Genomic DNA, 14,624 nt, shown 5'->3' on the forward strand with positions numbered 1-14,624 from the left:
GAGATACCAGGTCAGGCATACTAAATCTTTCCTGGTAAGCCACGAGCTCATGGTGATATACAGATTATTAAAAATGGATTAAATTAAGATGTGAGAGTTAGCCAATAAGATGCTAGAGATAATGGGCCAGGCAGTGTTTTAATTAATACAGTCTCTGTGTGATTATTTTGGTGTAAGCTAGCTGGGTGGGTGGCCAGAACAAAGAACCCGCTCTTCTTTCAACACACACACACACACACACACACACACACACGCTCACACACACACACACACACTAGGCTAGGATCTGCATGTGGGGAAGTAGATGCATTTTTTTCTTTCTAAGTTTGTGTAACCTTGCTTCATATTATATATTCTAAGTTCATTCTTTTTCCTGAACATGTTGTAATTTTATTTTTCTTTAGAACTGAATAACATTTCATTTTACATACATATGACATTGTTATTATCCATTTATCTATTGATGGACATTTCATTGCTATCATAAATAAAATATTCTTAAACATTGTTGTGCAAATATCTCTATAGTGGGATATGGAGTTCTTTGGGTATATGCCCTGGATGAACTCGCTGGGTCATGGTAGTAATGTTTTGAAGAGCCTCCAAACTGATTTTCACAATGGCTGTGTTAATTTGCATTCCCACCAACAATAAGAGTTCCTCTGTCCCCATACCCTCTCCAATGGCATTTGTCATCAGATTTCTTGCTGACAGACCTTCTGACCGGGGTGAGGAGGCATTCAAAGCAGTTTTGATCACCTTTAAAAATAGCTACTACTAGCTGGGCAGTGGTGGTTCTCGCCTTTAATCTCAGCACTTGGGAGGCAGAGGCAGGCGGATCTCTATGAGTTCGAGGCCAGCCTGGTCTACAAAGTGAGTTCCAGGACAGCCAGAGTTGTTACACAGAGAGGCCCTATCTTGGGAAAAAAAAAGGTTACCGATGCCCATTTGCATCTCTTCTTTTGAACTGTCTGCCTATTCAGATTCTTTCGGCCCTTGGAAAGCAAACTGATCAAACCAAGGTGCACAAGCCACCAGGAAGTCACATTCCTCTATGGCCTCTTCTTTAGCTCCTGCCTCCAGATTCCTGCCTTGAGCTCCTGCCCTGGTGTCCCTCTGTGATGGAACGTAAACTGTAAGCTGTGAAATGCAATCATTCCCCCTGGTATTTGTTCTGCGGTGCTTTGTAAATTCTGGGTTAGCACCTTGTCTTCAGTGTGGCTGCTAGAGAATTTTCTCCCTTACTGTGAGCTTTGATGATGGTTTTCTTTGCTGTGCCAAAACTTTTAATTTCTTGTTCATCTGCATTTTCTTCATCATTAATAGTTGTAGCCATGGTTCTTTTTATAATTGGCATCCATATCTACACATATCATTTGTATATCAATATGTCAGTCTTTTTTTTTTTTTTTTTTTTTTTTGGTCTGGAAGAGATCTGCATTTTTACTTTCCTGCCTACATGTGTTGCTTTGATCTCTGCTGGTAGGATAAAACCATGACCGAAAGCAACTTGGGAAAGAAGGGTCTTATTTCAAGGCAGGAACCTGGAGGCAGGAACTGAAGCAAAGGCCATGGAGGGTGCTGCTTACTGGCTTGCTCTCCATAGCTTGATCAGCCTGTTTCCTAATGCAACCCAGGCTACCTTCCCAGGCGTGGCACCATCCACAGTGGGCTGGGTCCTGCCACATCAATCACCAGTTAATGCAATACACTACAAACACACCCAGGGGCAAGTATGGTGGAGGTAACCCTTCGACCGAGGTTCCCTTTTCCCAGGTGACTCTAGTTTGTGCTAAGTTGAGGAAAACTGGCCAGTATGCTGCACTTCAGCCACATGTTCAATCTCATAGACAGTTCTGCTCTTTCTAAGGGGTCTGCTCTGTGCAGGGGTCAGGAAGCTGTCATCACTGAGTCAGTCAGGCTCATTACAGGGTGATCATTAGTGATCACAGTCTCAGTGTGGGAGATGAAGTGGCTGGCAACAATGACTGTCACTATGTGACCCGTGTCAAGGAGGAGCCTGCTGTATATAGGTCCAGCCAACAGCCACCATGTAGGAGGTGGACTTTCTCCGGTCCCGTTCTTTCATGCTTCAGAAGAAGCCAGGGGTCATTTTATCTTCTGAGAAGTCTGCAGCCTTTCATTTTAAAACGTGGCATGGAGAAACATAATGTAAGTGACTTAACATGGCTGCCAGACCTGAGCCCTAGTATGGTAGCCTAGGACTTCTGCTTAATCTGTAAGAGCAGGCGTGCATGTGCGCACATGGGTTTGTGTGTGTTGTATCTATGTGCATTGTATGTGTGTGTTGTGTGTTTTGTGTTGTGCTGTATCTATGTGCATTGTATGTGTGTGTTGTGTGTTTTGTGTTGTGCTGCGTGTGCATGTGTATGCATGTATATGGGAATTTAATGAAGTTCTTTTCCCTAATTATGAGTGCAACATGCTCCTTCACACTCTAGTTACCGTACTCACCAATATCACCCTGTTACATTTCCCCATGTCCTTGTCATTGAACAGTTAGATTATTTCAGGGGGTCTCTGTAAGTCATGCTGGGATAACCCCCTTGAGATGGTGCTTCATGCCTTTCCATCCTCGTGGCCTCCTGTCATAAAACTGGACCAGGAATGTTGGTTTCTGGTGTTGACTTCTCCTCTAACCCAGCCTCTCTGAGGATAAAGAAACTTGTCTTCCCAGACGAAAGAAGGATTGCTATCAGTGTGTGTGACATGAGAGAATGGGGTAGGAGAGAAGGGAGTCACCCTTGTGATGCCATCATAGGGAACTGGGGAGGCCGAGCCACTGCTAAGGAGAGCAGCTTTCATTGAGAAGATGCCCTAACCACTGTCTGCTGAACCACTATGATGCCACTGACTCGGCCCTCCATTTGGGGATCTACTTGACCCAATCACGTGGGTCTTCTGTCACAGGACACAAATCATTCCAGCTTTCCCCAGAGCAATCATGATTGCATCCACATCTTGAAACTTACTTGTAGAAGTTAACTCGATTTGGGAAATAACCAAGCTACCTAAAAGATAAACAATTATATTTTGATTTATTATAAGGGGAAAACTCACGAAACTGGAATGAGAAGTCCAAGCTTGGCTGTGCAGCAAGGGAACCTCAGAAAGAGAGAGAGAGAGAGAGAGAGAGAGAGAGAGAGACAGAGAGACAGAGAGACAGAGAGAGAGAGAGAGTATCTGGGCCATGTGTTCATTTTTCTCTGGGTCCTAGAAAGCCACATCCTAACGCAGTCCCACTTCTTAAAGATAATTGGTTAACAAGACTTTCCCATCACCTTCCCCTTTTGTCTAAACAAGAGCGATCCAAACTTAATACCAAACTGTATACAATAGGAACAGATATCAAGTATAAAATTACAAACAACATAAACAATATTAAGCAAGGAAGAGATGACTCTGAGGTTAAGAACACTGACTGTTCTTCCAGAGGTCCTGAGTTCAATTCCCAGCAACCACTTGGTGGCTCAGAGCCATCTATAATGAGATCTGGTGTCCTCTTCTGCAGCTTTTCTTCTGTTAGAGGCCACTGTTTAACCTATATTGGTTTCTCAGCTAAACATTTTAAAGGCAGGACTGTTAGTACCTCTGAAGGTTTGTCAATTTCTTCGTGTTCTTGTACAGCCTGAATGGCTGGTGACCTTTGTCTATAATATCTTCTAATATCTTCCCCAGAAACATAAGTTTTGGGGGCTGTAGGAATGTTAATCTGGGTCACGACCCCACAAATTCATTCACTGCAATATTGGCTACATATGGCCTCAGCCTCCATCTCTGTCCTTCTGTCCCTATGCATTTGACCTATCTCATACTTTGTTTTACTTGAGATAGGGTTCCAATTCCTAGAAACGGAACATCTATCTCTTGAAGAGGCCAATTCAAATGCCAAGATTCTGGGGGTAATGATACTTACATCTGCACCTGTGTCTAGTAAGCCTTCAATAAAAACGCCATTTATATATACTTTTAGCTTTGGTCTTTGATCATTTAGAGAAGCTGCTAGAACAAATGTTTTCTATGTTCTATTGGAGTGTTTGATCCATTCTCCGTATCTATTTTATTATCCAGACCAGTATTTTTTTTGTAGGCACTGAATTTTTTAATTTTCCTGGTAAGACACATTCTACACAGTAACTGGAAATGATTGGCCATGTTTGTAATGGGGGCCTGAGAGAGGCTCCCCCCCAAGGGGTTTCCTGATAGTATCAGGTTGCCTTGTCTGTCTTTTGTCGACCTACATTTATTGGTCCAACGTTGGCCTTTGTCATACCTCTTACATATACCTGAAGGCTGAATCCTCCTATTCTTGCCATTCCCAGAGGAGATATTATTCCTAGGAATCCCTTTTCTACAATCCTTTCTCAGATGTTTCATTCTATCATAATTAAAACATTTGGTATTTTGATGTTTCCTCATACCATTGCAAATTATTTCTCCTACCCAAGCTTCAGTACTATAGTCAAGTGTCTTGACATTCATTGTATGCAAGATCCATTATCCATTGGTGCTGATCTGATATTTAAAGGCCCACTGATCTTCTTGTATTTTAAGTTGGCATCCTCAAAAGCCAAAGATTCAATTAGTACATTTCTAGCTTCTGAGTCTGTTACCCCTATTTGTACAGCCTTATTTAATCTTGGTAAAAAGTCATTAAAGTGTTTTCTCTGACTGTTTAGCCCTAATATATGATTCAATTTTATTTTCTAGTTCCTGAATCCTGTCCCAAGTATTTAAAGCTGCTGTGCTACATAGGGACAAGGTGTGTTCATTATAAAGAATGTTGATCCATTCTCCATATCTATTTTATTATTCAGGCCAGTATGGTTTTTTTTTTTACAGTAGGTACTGGATTTTTTAATTTTCCTGGTAAGTCACGTTCTACACAGTAACTAGAAATGATTGGCCATGTTTGTAATGATCCTGAAGATCAGAGTAAAGTCCCTTACCTAGAATTTGATCTTGGGAAATCTCAAGTCCTTTTGCTTTCCCCTGTTGCTCTAAAATTTTTGCTTCTTCTCTCCAATAACACTTCCAAAGCATCTGAGGTCTATTTTCTAGGATTGCTGAGATTAACTGAGTCCAGCCTTGTGGCATTGATTTGTTGCTTGAAGCCCACGTTTTGAACATTTCCCTAACAAAGGATGAATGTATTTCATGAGCTACAATTGTTTGTTTAATTTCCTTTAGATCATTCATATGTATGGGCTCCCATGTATATTCTTTGACTACCTTAGGGTATTTGGTGACAGATGCTCTTTCTGATGATATCACTGGGAAAGCAGGTTTAACTCTGGGTAAGTTATCCCAGAGTTTGGTATGTACTGATGAGGCTACATTTTGTCTTTGTACCTTTTGTCTCTGGTCATCAAATTCAATAAATTCCTCAATCTTTTCAAATCTTTTTACCACTGCCTTTTGTAAAGTCTGGATCTCCTGTCCAGTGTTCTGTTCTAATGCCCTCATTGAGGATTCCAAGGTGTGAAGGTGTCCAGTAAAGATAAGGTCTCATCCTTGGACATAATTTTTATAGCATGCATATTACATTCCTGGAGAGACATTCTATCAGTCAATCTATTATAACCCTTTGACAGAGTCCAATTAATACATTCAACAGTACAAATTCTCTCAGACAATGTCTCAGCACCCTCTGTCATTGACTGTTTTTTTTTTTTTTGCCAAATTGGCTGCATCCTTCTCCTGAGTGCTGAATTTCCCTTTTAGTTGGTTATTATCAGTATATAAAGACTGTATCATTTCTAAAAGTACCTCACTCTTGGCGCTATTATCAAACTATGTTTTTAAGGAGAAAATATGAAGGACAAAGCTAATCTCCAGAATCAAATAGAGGGATGTAGGAGGGAAATCATATAAGCCTTGCATAACATCATACATAGTATAAGTAAAAAGGCTATTGAACTCCTGGATGGTTAAATTGTCCATCATCTTGCCCTTTTAAATTATAAATTTATAATTTATATTTTAAATTATAAATCTTACCTGTGGTTGTGTTTGAACTGGAGTAGGTATAATAACTGTTACTTGTCAGTAGGTGTCGTGGCACACTTGTAACTGCTTGGTTTAAATCTGAATTTTAGAGTTAAATGCTAAAAGATATGCTCAGATTAAAAACAATTATTTAGTGTAAATCACAGACTGTGTGCTCCGTGGAGGTCTCTGATTGGTCAGCGGCCACATGAGCACAAATGTCAAACAGAGACAACTAGGGAAGCCCGTGTCCTGTCTGAGCATCTGCGAGTGTTGGAAAACTGGACCCAGTAGCTAGCTGAGATGTTTAATGAGAAAATATGAAGGACCATATCTAGCGGCTACTCAGGGCCACTGTGTGGGAATTCTCTACCCAAATGAATGGCGTGGAGCCTGACGGCAGCTGGCTAGAGCCACTGGAGATCTGAGCCTCATGAATCAGGTACCAACTGTAGAAGTTAACTTGATTTGGGAAATAACCAGGCTAGCAAAAAGATAAACAATTATATTTTTATTTATGATAAAATTCATAAAACCAGAATGAGAAGTCCAAGCTCAGCTGTGTGGCAAGGGAAACAGAGAGAGAGAGAGAGAGAGAGAGAGAGAGAGAGAGAGAGAGAGAGAGAGAGAGAGAGAGAGAGCTCCTGGGCCATACGCCCATTTTTCTCCAGGTCCCAGAAAGCCACACCCTAAGTAGGTCCCACTCTTAAAGATAATTGGTTAACAAGGCTTCCCCATCACTTTCCCTTCTATTTATTTGACATATATGAAAATATTACATTTCCTTTCATTATTTTGTGTGTAAGAGTGTTTCGTCTGCATGTATGTATTTCCACTATATGTGTGCCTGTTGCCTGTGGTGGTCAGAAGAGGTTGCTAGATTTCCTGGAACTGGAGTTATGACTTCTTGAGAGCTGCCATATGGGTACTGGGAATTGAACCTGGGTCCTCTGCACCAAGTGCTCTTAACCAGCGAGTCATCTCTCTAGCCCAACCTTTTATTTTTTAACTGGAATTAAAACCCACTTGAATCTTCAAATTATGGGGAGGATTTGCTGTTCAGTTTTTTTTTTTTTGTCTACTTGACACAAGCTGGAGCCATCTGGTGGAACCTCAGTCAAGAAACTGCATCCATTGGACGGCCTGTAGGCAAGTCTGTGGGGGATTTTATTGACTAATGGTTGATGTGGGAGGACCCAGCCCACTGTGGTCAGTGCCGGCCCTGGGCAGGTGGTTCAGGATGGTATAAGAAAGCAGGCTAAGCAAGTCATGGAGAGCAAGCCAGTAAGCAACATTCTTCCATGGGCTCTGCTTCAGTTCCTGCCTCCAGGTTCCAGCTTCACTCAGTGATGGAGTACGATATAGAAGTAAACCACACAAACTCTTTCCTCCCCAAAGTGCTTTTGACTACGGTCTTTATTGCAGCAACGGAAACCTAAACCGTAGATCAGCAGTTCTCAACCTTCCTAATCTGGCAGCCCTTTAATACAGTCTCTCATGCTGTGGTGACCCCCAACCATAAAATTATTCATTGCTACTTTATAACTGTAATTTTGCTACTGTTAAGAATTGTAATGCAAATATTTTTAGAGACAGAGCTTCGTCAAAGGGGTCGTGACCCATAGTTTGTGAAACTACGACAAGAGGTTCAATCTTCAACTTCCTTTTACTACCAGGAAATACAAATGACTGAGTTCCTGTTAAAAGAATAGATGGTCCACTGGGTCTTGGCTCTGGAGGCTGCAAGCCCAGGAGTAGAGTGCTGGCATCTGGTCCTTCTCCATGTATTATACTATGGTACCACAGGGGGCACATTCAACCATAGGAGACAACAGGCAGCTTCAGACCCCACCCCTACCCCAACTCTTCCAGGTTTATAAGACCAGAAAAACCAGCCAACTCACCAAAACCCCTATCTGCAGGACTGAGAGGTCCCACCCCAGGTTCCTTGCTTTCTTAACAGAAGGGGACAGTCCCAACCTAGCTGAAGGGGGTGTTCCCCTCCCAGCCACTCAGGATGTGTGGTTTCCTTGGCGCTGGGAATGATGGCCTCTTTGGACCTTTTGTTCTCCTGTTTGAATGTCAAGGCCCAAGGGCAGGAACCTAATTGGCAGCTAGCTGTCTCCTGCATCTTCCCCACCCTGCCCTCCCCAGGAGGATAGGGGAAGGCCATCTCTTTCTCACAGAGGGGAGAGGGAAATGCCAGCCCAGGAGCGTGGGAGTGACATGTTCTCCTTCCCATTAGCTTGTTGATGGGTGTGAGGTTGTTCTTTGGAATGCTAAAGAATGTTCTGGAATTACAAAGAAGAGAAGCTTGCTCAACCTTGTAAATATGGCAAAAAAAGCAACATTAAATTATATATTGTGAAAGAGCAAATCATATGGCATCTGAGCTATATTTAATTTATTTATGTATCTTAGGCATCTGAGTTTACCCTTGTCTGTCTCAGGCCTGTGTTGGCCTGTGTTGGCCTGGAACCTGGGCTCTCACTGCTGACAGTCCTTCTGGGAGCTTCCAGGGCTTCAGGTGGAGTAGGGAGCCCTGGAATCCCCCAGCCTGTCACCCCACTGTATGGTCTGGAGGATCTACAGGGGTCATTCCTGTGCAGGCGACCCAGTGGGGCAACGGCAACCCTAGGCCAAGCATTCTCTCCTGACTCACGGAGGAAAAAGGCACAGGATTCTCTGATGAAGAGGTCAAGGTACCTGAATCTTGGATCTGGAAGCTGAACAAGATCACCCAAGTGGTTTCAAATGAACGGACACAGTTTTATCACTGGGGTTTTGCTAGAATGGTATTCGCTTTATTTGTTTTTCAGTCTCATTAGATCTCTTTTGTTTCTGTTATTACTTTAAATCAAGATCCCAGAGTAAAGACATCACCCGGTCTGGCTCCCACAGGGGAGCCTTTTTCCCTGAATTGTCTGCAGGGGAGGAAGAGGGTGAATGTTCTTACCCTGCAGTTTTGCAGGGGCTTTCCATGTCCTCTAAGGGGCAGAGATGCAAAGCCCTGCACAGCATGTACTTAAACACCTGTGAACAGAGCTGCGTCTTCTGTGTGAAAGCTTGGAATATGTCTAAGTCTCAGAAGCCCAACTCAACAGGGCTTGAATATAAAAGGAATTTGTTGGTTTGTTAAGGGGAAGCAACCAAGGCTTCAGGTATGGTTTGAACTAGGGTATCAAAAAAGATCCCCTGTCCTCAGTGTCTTTTTCTACATTTCTTGGCTCTGTTTCTAGTGGTCTGTTTCTACCTTCAGGGCGAACCTCTTCTATGGTGAGGACATTGGCCAGTACCAACCTAGCTTCCTTTTGGAAGGTTCTACTTCCTTTTAGTAGGGCCACAGTGAGCACCCATCTGAGAAGGACCACAGTGAACACCCATCTTAGAAGGACTACAGTGAGCACCCATCTTAGAAGGACCACAGTGAGCACCCATCTTAGAAGGACCACAGTGAACACCCATCTTAGAAGGACTACAGTGAGCACCCATCTTAGAAGGACCACAGTGAGCACCCATCTTAGAAGGACCACAGTGAACACCCATCTTAGAAGGACCACAGTGAGCACCCATCTGAGAAGGACCACAGTGAGCACCCATCTTAGAAGGACCACAGTAAGCACCCATCTTAGAAGGACCACAGTGAGCACCCATCTTAGAAGGACCACAGTGAGCACCCATCTTGGAAGGACCACAGTGAGCACCCATCTTAAAAGGACCACAGTGAGCATCCATCTGAGAAGGACCATAGTGAGCACCCATCTGAGGACCACAGTGAGCACCCATCTTAGAGGGACCACAGTGAGCACCCATCTTAGATGAACCACAGTGAGCACCCATCTTGGAAGGACCACAGTGAGCACCAATTCAAACCATCTTGACCCCACAGCTCTGGGATTCTGGAAATCTGAAGATGCATGCTCAAATTGGCATCTGCTGCATCCTGGCAGTGTAGCCTCAGGCAAGCCATTTGACTCATGGGGTTTTAGATGCCTCAGGAGGGTGCAGGGGGATTAACAGTGCTAGGGTAAGAGGTGGCCTTGGCCCCAAGCAAGCCCTGGGTGCAGTATGGGTGCTATCTTTATTTTGATGGCCAGTCAGTATAGTGAAGGTTGGTGCTTAAGATTACTCAAGAAAAATGTCAGTGGAAATTGTGGGAAGAGGCAGCGACTGGGAGAGGATGAAGTAGAACAGTCAGGACACAAAGGACAAGAGGAACAGATCTTTCTCAGAGACGACCATGGCAGCCAAGCCGCGCACATGCCTTGCATGGGAGGTGTGGCCAGGGGTCTGTGGGCAGACATGGAGCCAGGTGGACCAGTTGGAGACATCCACTCAACGCCACCGTCCAGGTCATGGCTCTGCCTGGAGGTGCCCTGCTGCTCTGGGGGGCAGCATCCTAACTCAGCTCCCACAGTTGAAAGAGGCAGGCAGGTGCTGCAGGATGGGCTCCCTGACCAAGACACTGAGTCTGCCTTCACGATTGTTAGTGTGTAGCGAGAACTAGAGGACTTTGGGGCCACACAGTCGCCTTGGCCTGACCTGCAGGCTTCCAAAGCAGGCTGAACTTCAGAGGAGTCTGAAGCAGAAGCTGGCTTAGAGGGCAGCGTGGACTCAGAGCCACAGCAAGGAGTTCCACTCCCCATCCCCGTGCCCTTCTTCCCCCTCCCTGTGCCCTTCTTCCCCTCCCCCACTTTCCTTTGTTCCTCCATCCTTCCCCCTCCTCTTTCACCAACCTCTTCTTTACCTTCTTTTTTCTCTCAATCTTTCTTTTCTCCTTCTCACCACTTTATAAGTGTATTTAAATAGAAATGTGTATTTTTCTAACAAAAATATTAGCATAATGTTCTAGGCATAGTGGTGGCATGCTTCTGTAATCTTAGCACTTGGATGGCTGAGACAGGGAAATTACAAGTTTGAGAACAGCTTCTGTTACCTGGTGAGTCCTAGGCCAGCTTGAGCTACTTAGCAAGACCCTGTCTTAAAAACCCAGCCATGACAGTGAAGAGTCCCCATGCCTAGTTTGATTATGTTGCTGAGGTAAGATGCCAAACAAAGAGTAGCTTATGGGAGAAAGGGTTTATTTGGCCAACAGTTCCAGATTACATCATATTGTGGGGGGAATCAAAGCAGGGACTTGAAGCATCTAGTCATATCACACATACAGTCAAGGGCAGGGAGAAATGAGCGCATACACACTTAGTGCTCAAGTCTCCTTTTCTACTCTCAGTGCAGTCCAGGACCCAAGTGCTGGGAGTGGTGCAGTGCACATTCAAGGTGGGTCGTCCCTCCTCAGTTAGCCTAATTAAGAAATGCCACAGGCAGTGGCCACTACCTCAGCACGATTATATACATGTACATATATATGTGAGTGTATATCTGTGTGTGTGTGCATCTTCAAATAAATCTACATGGTAGGCATTAATCATTATCATTTTCTAGATGAAGGAATGAAGGCTCAGAGAGAAGGCACTTGCTTTGGTTTGAATGATCTGGGAACTTAATCCCCGAGTTTGTGTGTGGATTGGACGACAGGCCTTCAGGTGGTAATGAAGAACTGATGATGTCATCAGGATGGAGTCACAGAGGACCGGTGGCTTTAGAAGAAGAGAGGCCTGAGCTAGCCCTCCTTCCATCTTGCTTACTCTCTGCCATGCCAGGATGTGCTCAGAAAGCGCTTGCCAAGGCTAGTGATATCAAGGGACTTCTTAGCCTCCAGATTTCTTTATGAGCCATCTAATGTCCAATATTTGGTTTTAACAATAGATGACGGAGTAAGTGGACTGGGGAGAAGGCTTAGTTGCATAAACAGGAAGACTTAAGATTATCAGCACCTATGTTTTAAAAATAAAGTCAGGAACCCTGATGCTGGGTGTGTGTGCATGTGTGGTTGGGTGGACAGAGGCAGAGAGGTTCCCATGCTGCACTGGCCAGTCTAGCTGAAATATTGGTCCCATGAGAGACCTTGTATCAAATAGTTAGGTAGACAATAATAGAGGAAGACATAATGACATCAACTTCTAGCATGTGCATACACGGAAGAGTACGTTCATAAATACAAGTTCATTTGCACACGCGCGTGCATGTGCGCGCGCACACACACACATCCTTGTGCATACACTCCCACACAATCCAGCAATATGACACTCTGTTTCACTTCTTCGTACACGAGTAACTGTACCTTTAGAATAAGTCCCTAGTGGTGTAACTTCTTACCAACTTGTCACTTCAAGCCACTCCCCTGGTTTATGTTCTCACGAGCTTGTAGAGAAATATAAACGAGCACACGTGTTTTTCGGCAGGACAGATAACCTATGTCTTGTGGTTTAGTTTGTGCTGTGTTAGTTAAGTTCTGTGGAGCATGTTTTATTATCAAAGCTCTTGATTTTTTTTACTTTAGGTTGTCAGTCTTTCTTACTGCTTTATAAGAATATATTATATATAATCCATAGCTATATATACTATAAGGCTATATAACATAAAAATATATAAAAGTTATGTGTGTAAGTTATACAATACAAATATAAAAATCATTTTATTTGGAGATATATTATGAAATACAATACATACAGAAAAGAGTCTGATAATTAATTCCTCTTCACTCCTAGATATAAATACTCCAGTCAGCTCTGAAGCACTCAGTGGAGATGTCACTTAGAGCTGCATGGAGCTCATTGGTTAATTTTAAGAGAAATGTCTTGTTTCTGATATTGGGATTCTTCACTAAGAAAATGATTTCTGTCAAGACTGAATCAGGAAGCTATAAACGTGATAGAATCAATAAACCCATATAGAATGCAGCAACAATGAAGCAGAGATAAATTGTCTCCACCCAAGAAGTCGAGAACCAGGTGGGTTTGAGGCCAAGTCTCAGCAAACCTTTAAGGACGCATTCAGGTCAATATTCCTCAAACTGTTCTACAAGGAAGAGAGAGGGGGCGCATTCCAAAATTCATGAGACCAGGGTTATCGGAGAAATGCTTGCAAGCTGGATTTAAGAACACATTAAGGGGGTACAACATGATCAAGCTGGTTTGTTTCATCAGAGATGTGGGTTGAACAAATACAACAGGAAAAGTGACACAGTGCTGAATGTGAGACAGAGACCACCTGGTCATTGCAGTCGATGAAGAAGAGAGCCTAGACAGTACCTTTATATCAACAGACCCCAGCACAGTAAAGGCTGCGAATGTCAACCCTGAGGCCAACATTATACTCAATAGAGGAAGCAATGGAAGTATCTCACCCAATGTCAGGCTTGAGGCAAAGTCTCGCCCTCAGGGCTCTTGCTCAGTACAAGGCTTGAATTTTAGCTGTGTTGATAGGAAAACAAGAGGAAACAGAAATAAATGAACCAGGAAGGGAAAAAGCCCAAATGTCCCTATTTACAGGTGACATACTTAAAGGATCATCTATGGACTCTACTAAAAAACCTCTTATGCCTGAAATATATTTTAAACAAAATAGCAGGATAATTACCAATAGCCTTTCTACATAGCAACAGTGAACTGGCCAAGAAAGAAATCAGGAAAAAATATCCCATTCACAATAATTTATTTTATGTCATGTGTATAAATGTTTTGCTTGCATGTATGTAAATGCACCACTTATGATCAGTGCTTGCAGAGGCCAGAGGTGTTGGATCTCCTGAAACTAGAGCTATAGGCAGTTGTTAGCCACTATGTAAGTGCTGGGTACTGAACCCAGGTCCATAGCAAGAGCTGCTGGTTCTCTTAACCACTGAGCCATCTTTCCAGCCTCTCATTCACAACCATTTAAAAGTGACCTATGAAATGAACCTAACCTAACTTCTACTTGAATACATTGAAGAAAGAAACTGAGGAAGACATTAGGGGATGGAAAGATCTTCATGCTCACTCATTACAAGAATTATTATTGTAAAAATGATCATGTTGTCCAAAGACACCTACAGATTCAATTCAATACCACAAAATTCCAATGATATTTCTCACAACACAAGAGAGTATGATCTTAAAACTGACACAGAGGCACTAAGGACCCTGGACAGATAAACCAATCCTAGAAAGGAGGAGTAATGCTAGAGATGCCACATGCCTCCAAATTATAGTAAATTATAATTATGCCACAAGTGATATTGCATTATAATATCTTAAATTATATTACAGAGCCATAATAAAAACTGCATGATGCTGTTATAAAACCAGACATGGAGACTAATGAAACAGGAAAGAGGACCCAGAAATAAATTCGTATCATACTAGTCACCTAATTTTTGAGGGAACTATCAAAAGCATGTATTAGAAAAAAGACAGCTTCTTCAACAGCATCACAAATAGTGTTGAGAAAACATCACAAAAAAGGTAGAAAATCCACATTAAACCCCCCAGTCAGTAAACAAGTTAATGAAGTAACTGAATGTTTCTCATAGGAGAAAGCACAAGCAAATGGCCAAAATATGTTTGGAAAAGTCTTTACTAGCCTCAGCTATCAGGAAAATGTGAATTGAGATAGCTTTGAGATTCCGTCTCAAAGTCAGAAGGACTGTCTTTAAGAAAACAAATGTTGGGCTGGAGAGATGGCTCAGCGGTTAAGAGCATTGCCTGCTCTTCCAAAGGTCCTGAGTTCAATTCCCA

This window comes from Arvicola amphibius, chromosome 4 (genome assembly GCF_903992535.2).
Source record: "Arvicola amphibius chromosome 4, mArvAmp1.2, whole genome shotgun sequence".
Lineage (NCBI taxonomy): Eukaryota > Metazoa > Chordata > Mammalia > Rodentia > Cricetidae > Arvicola > Arvicola amphibius.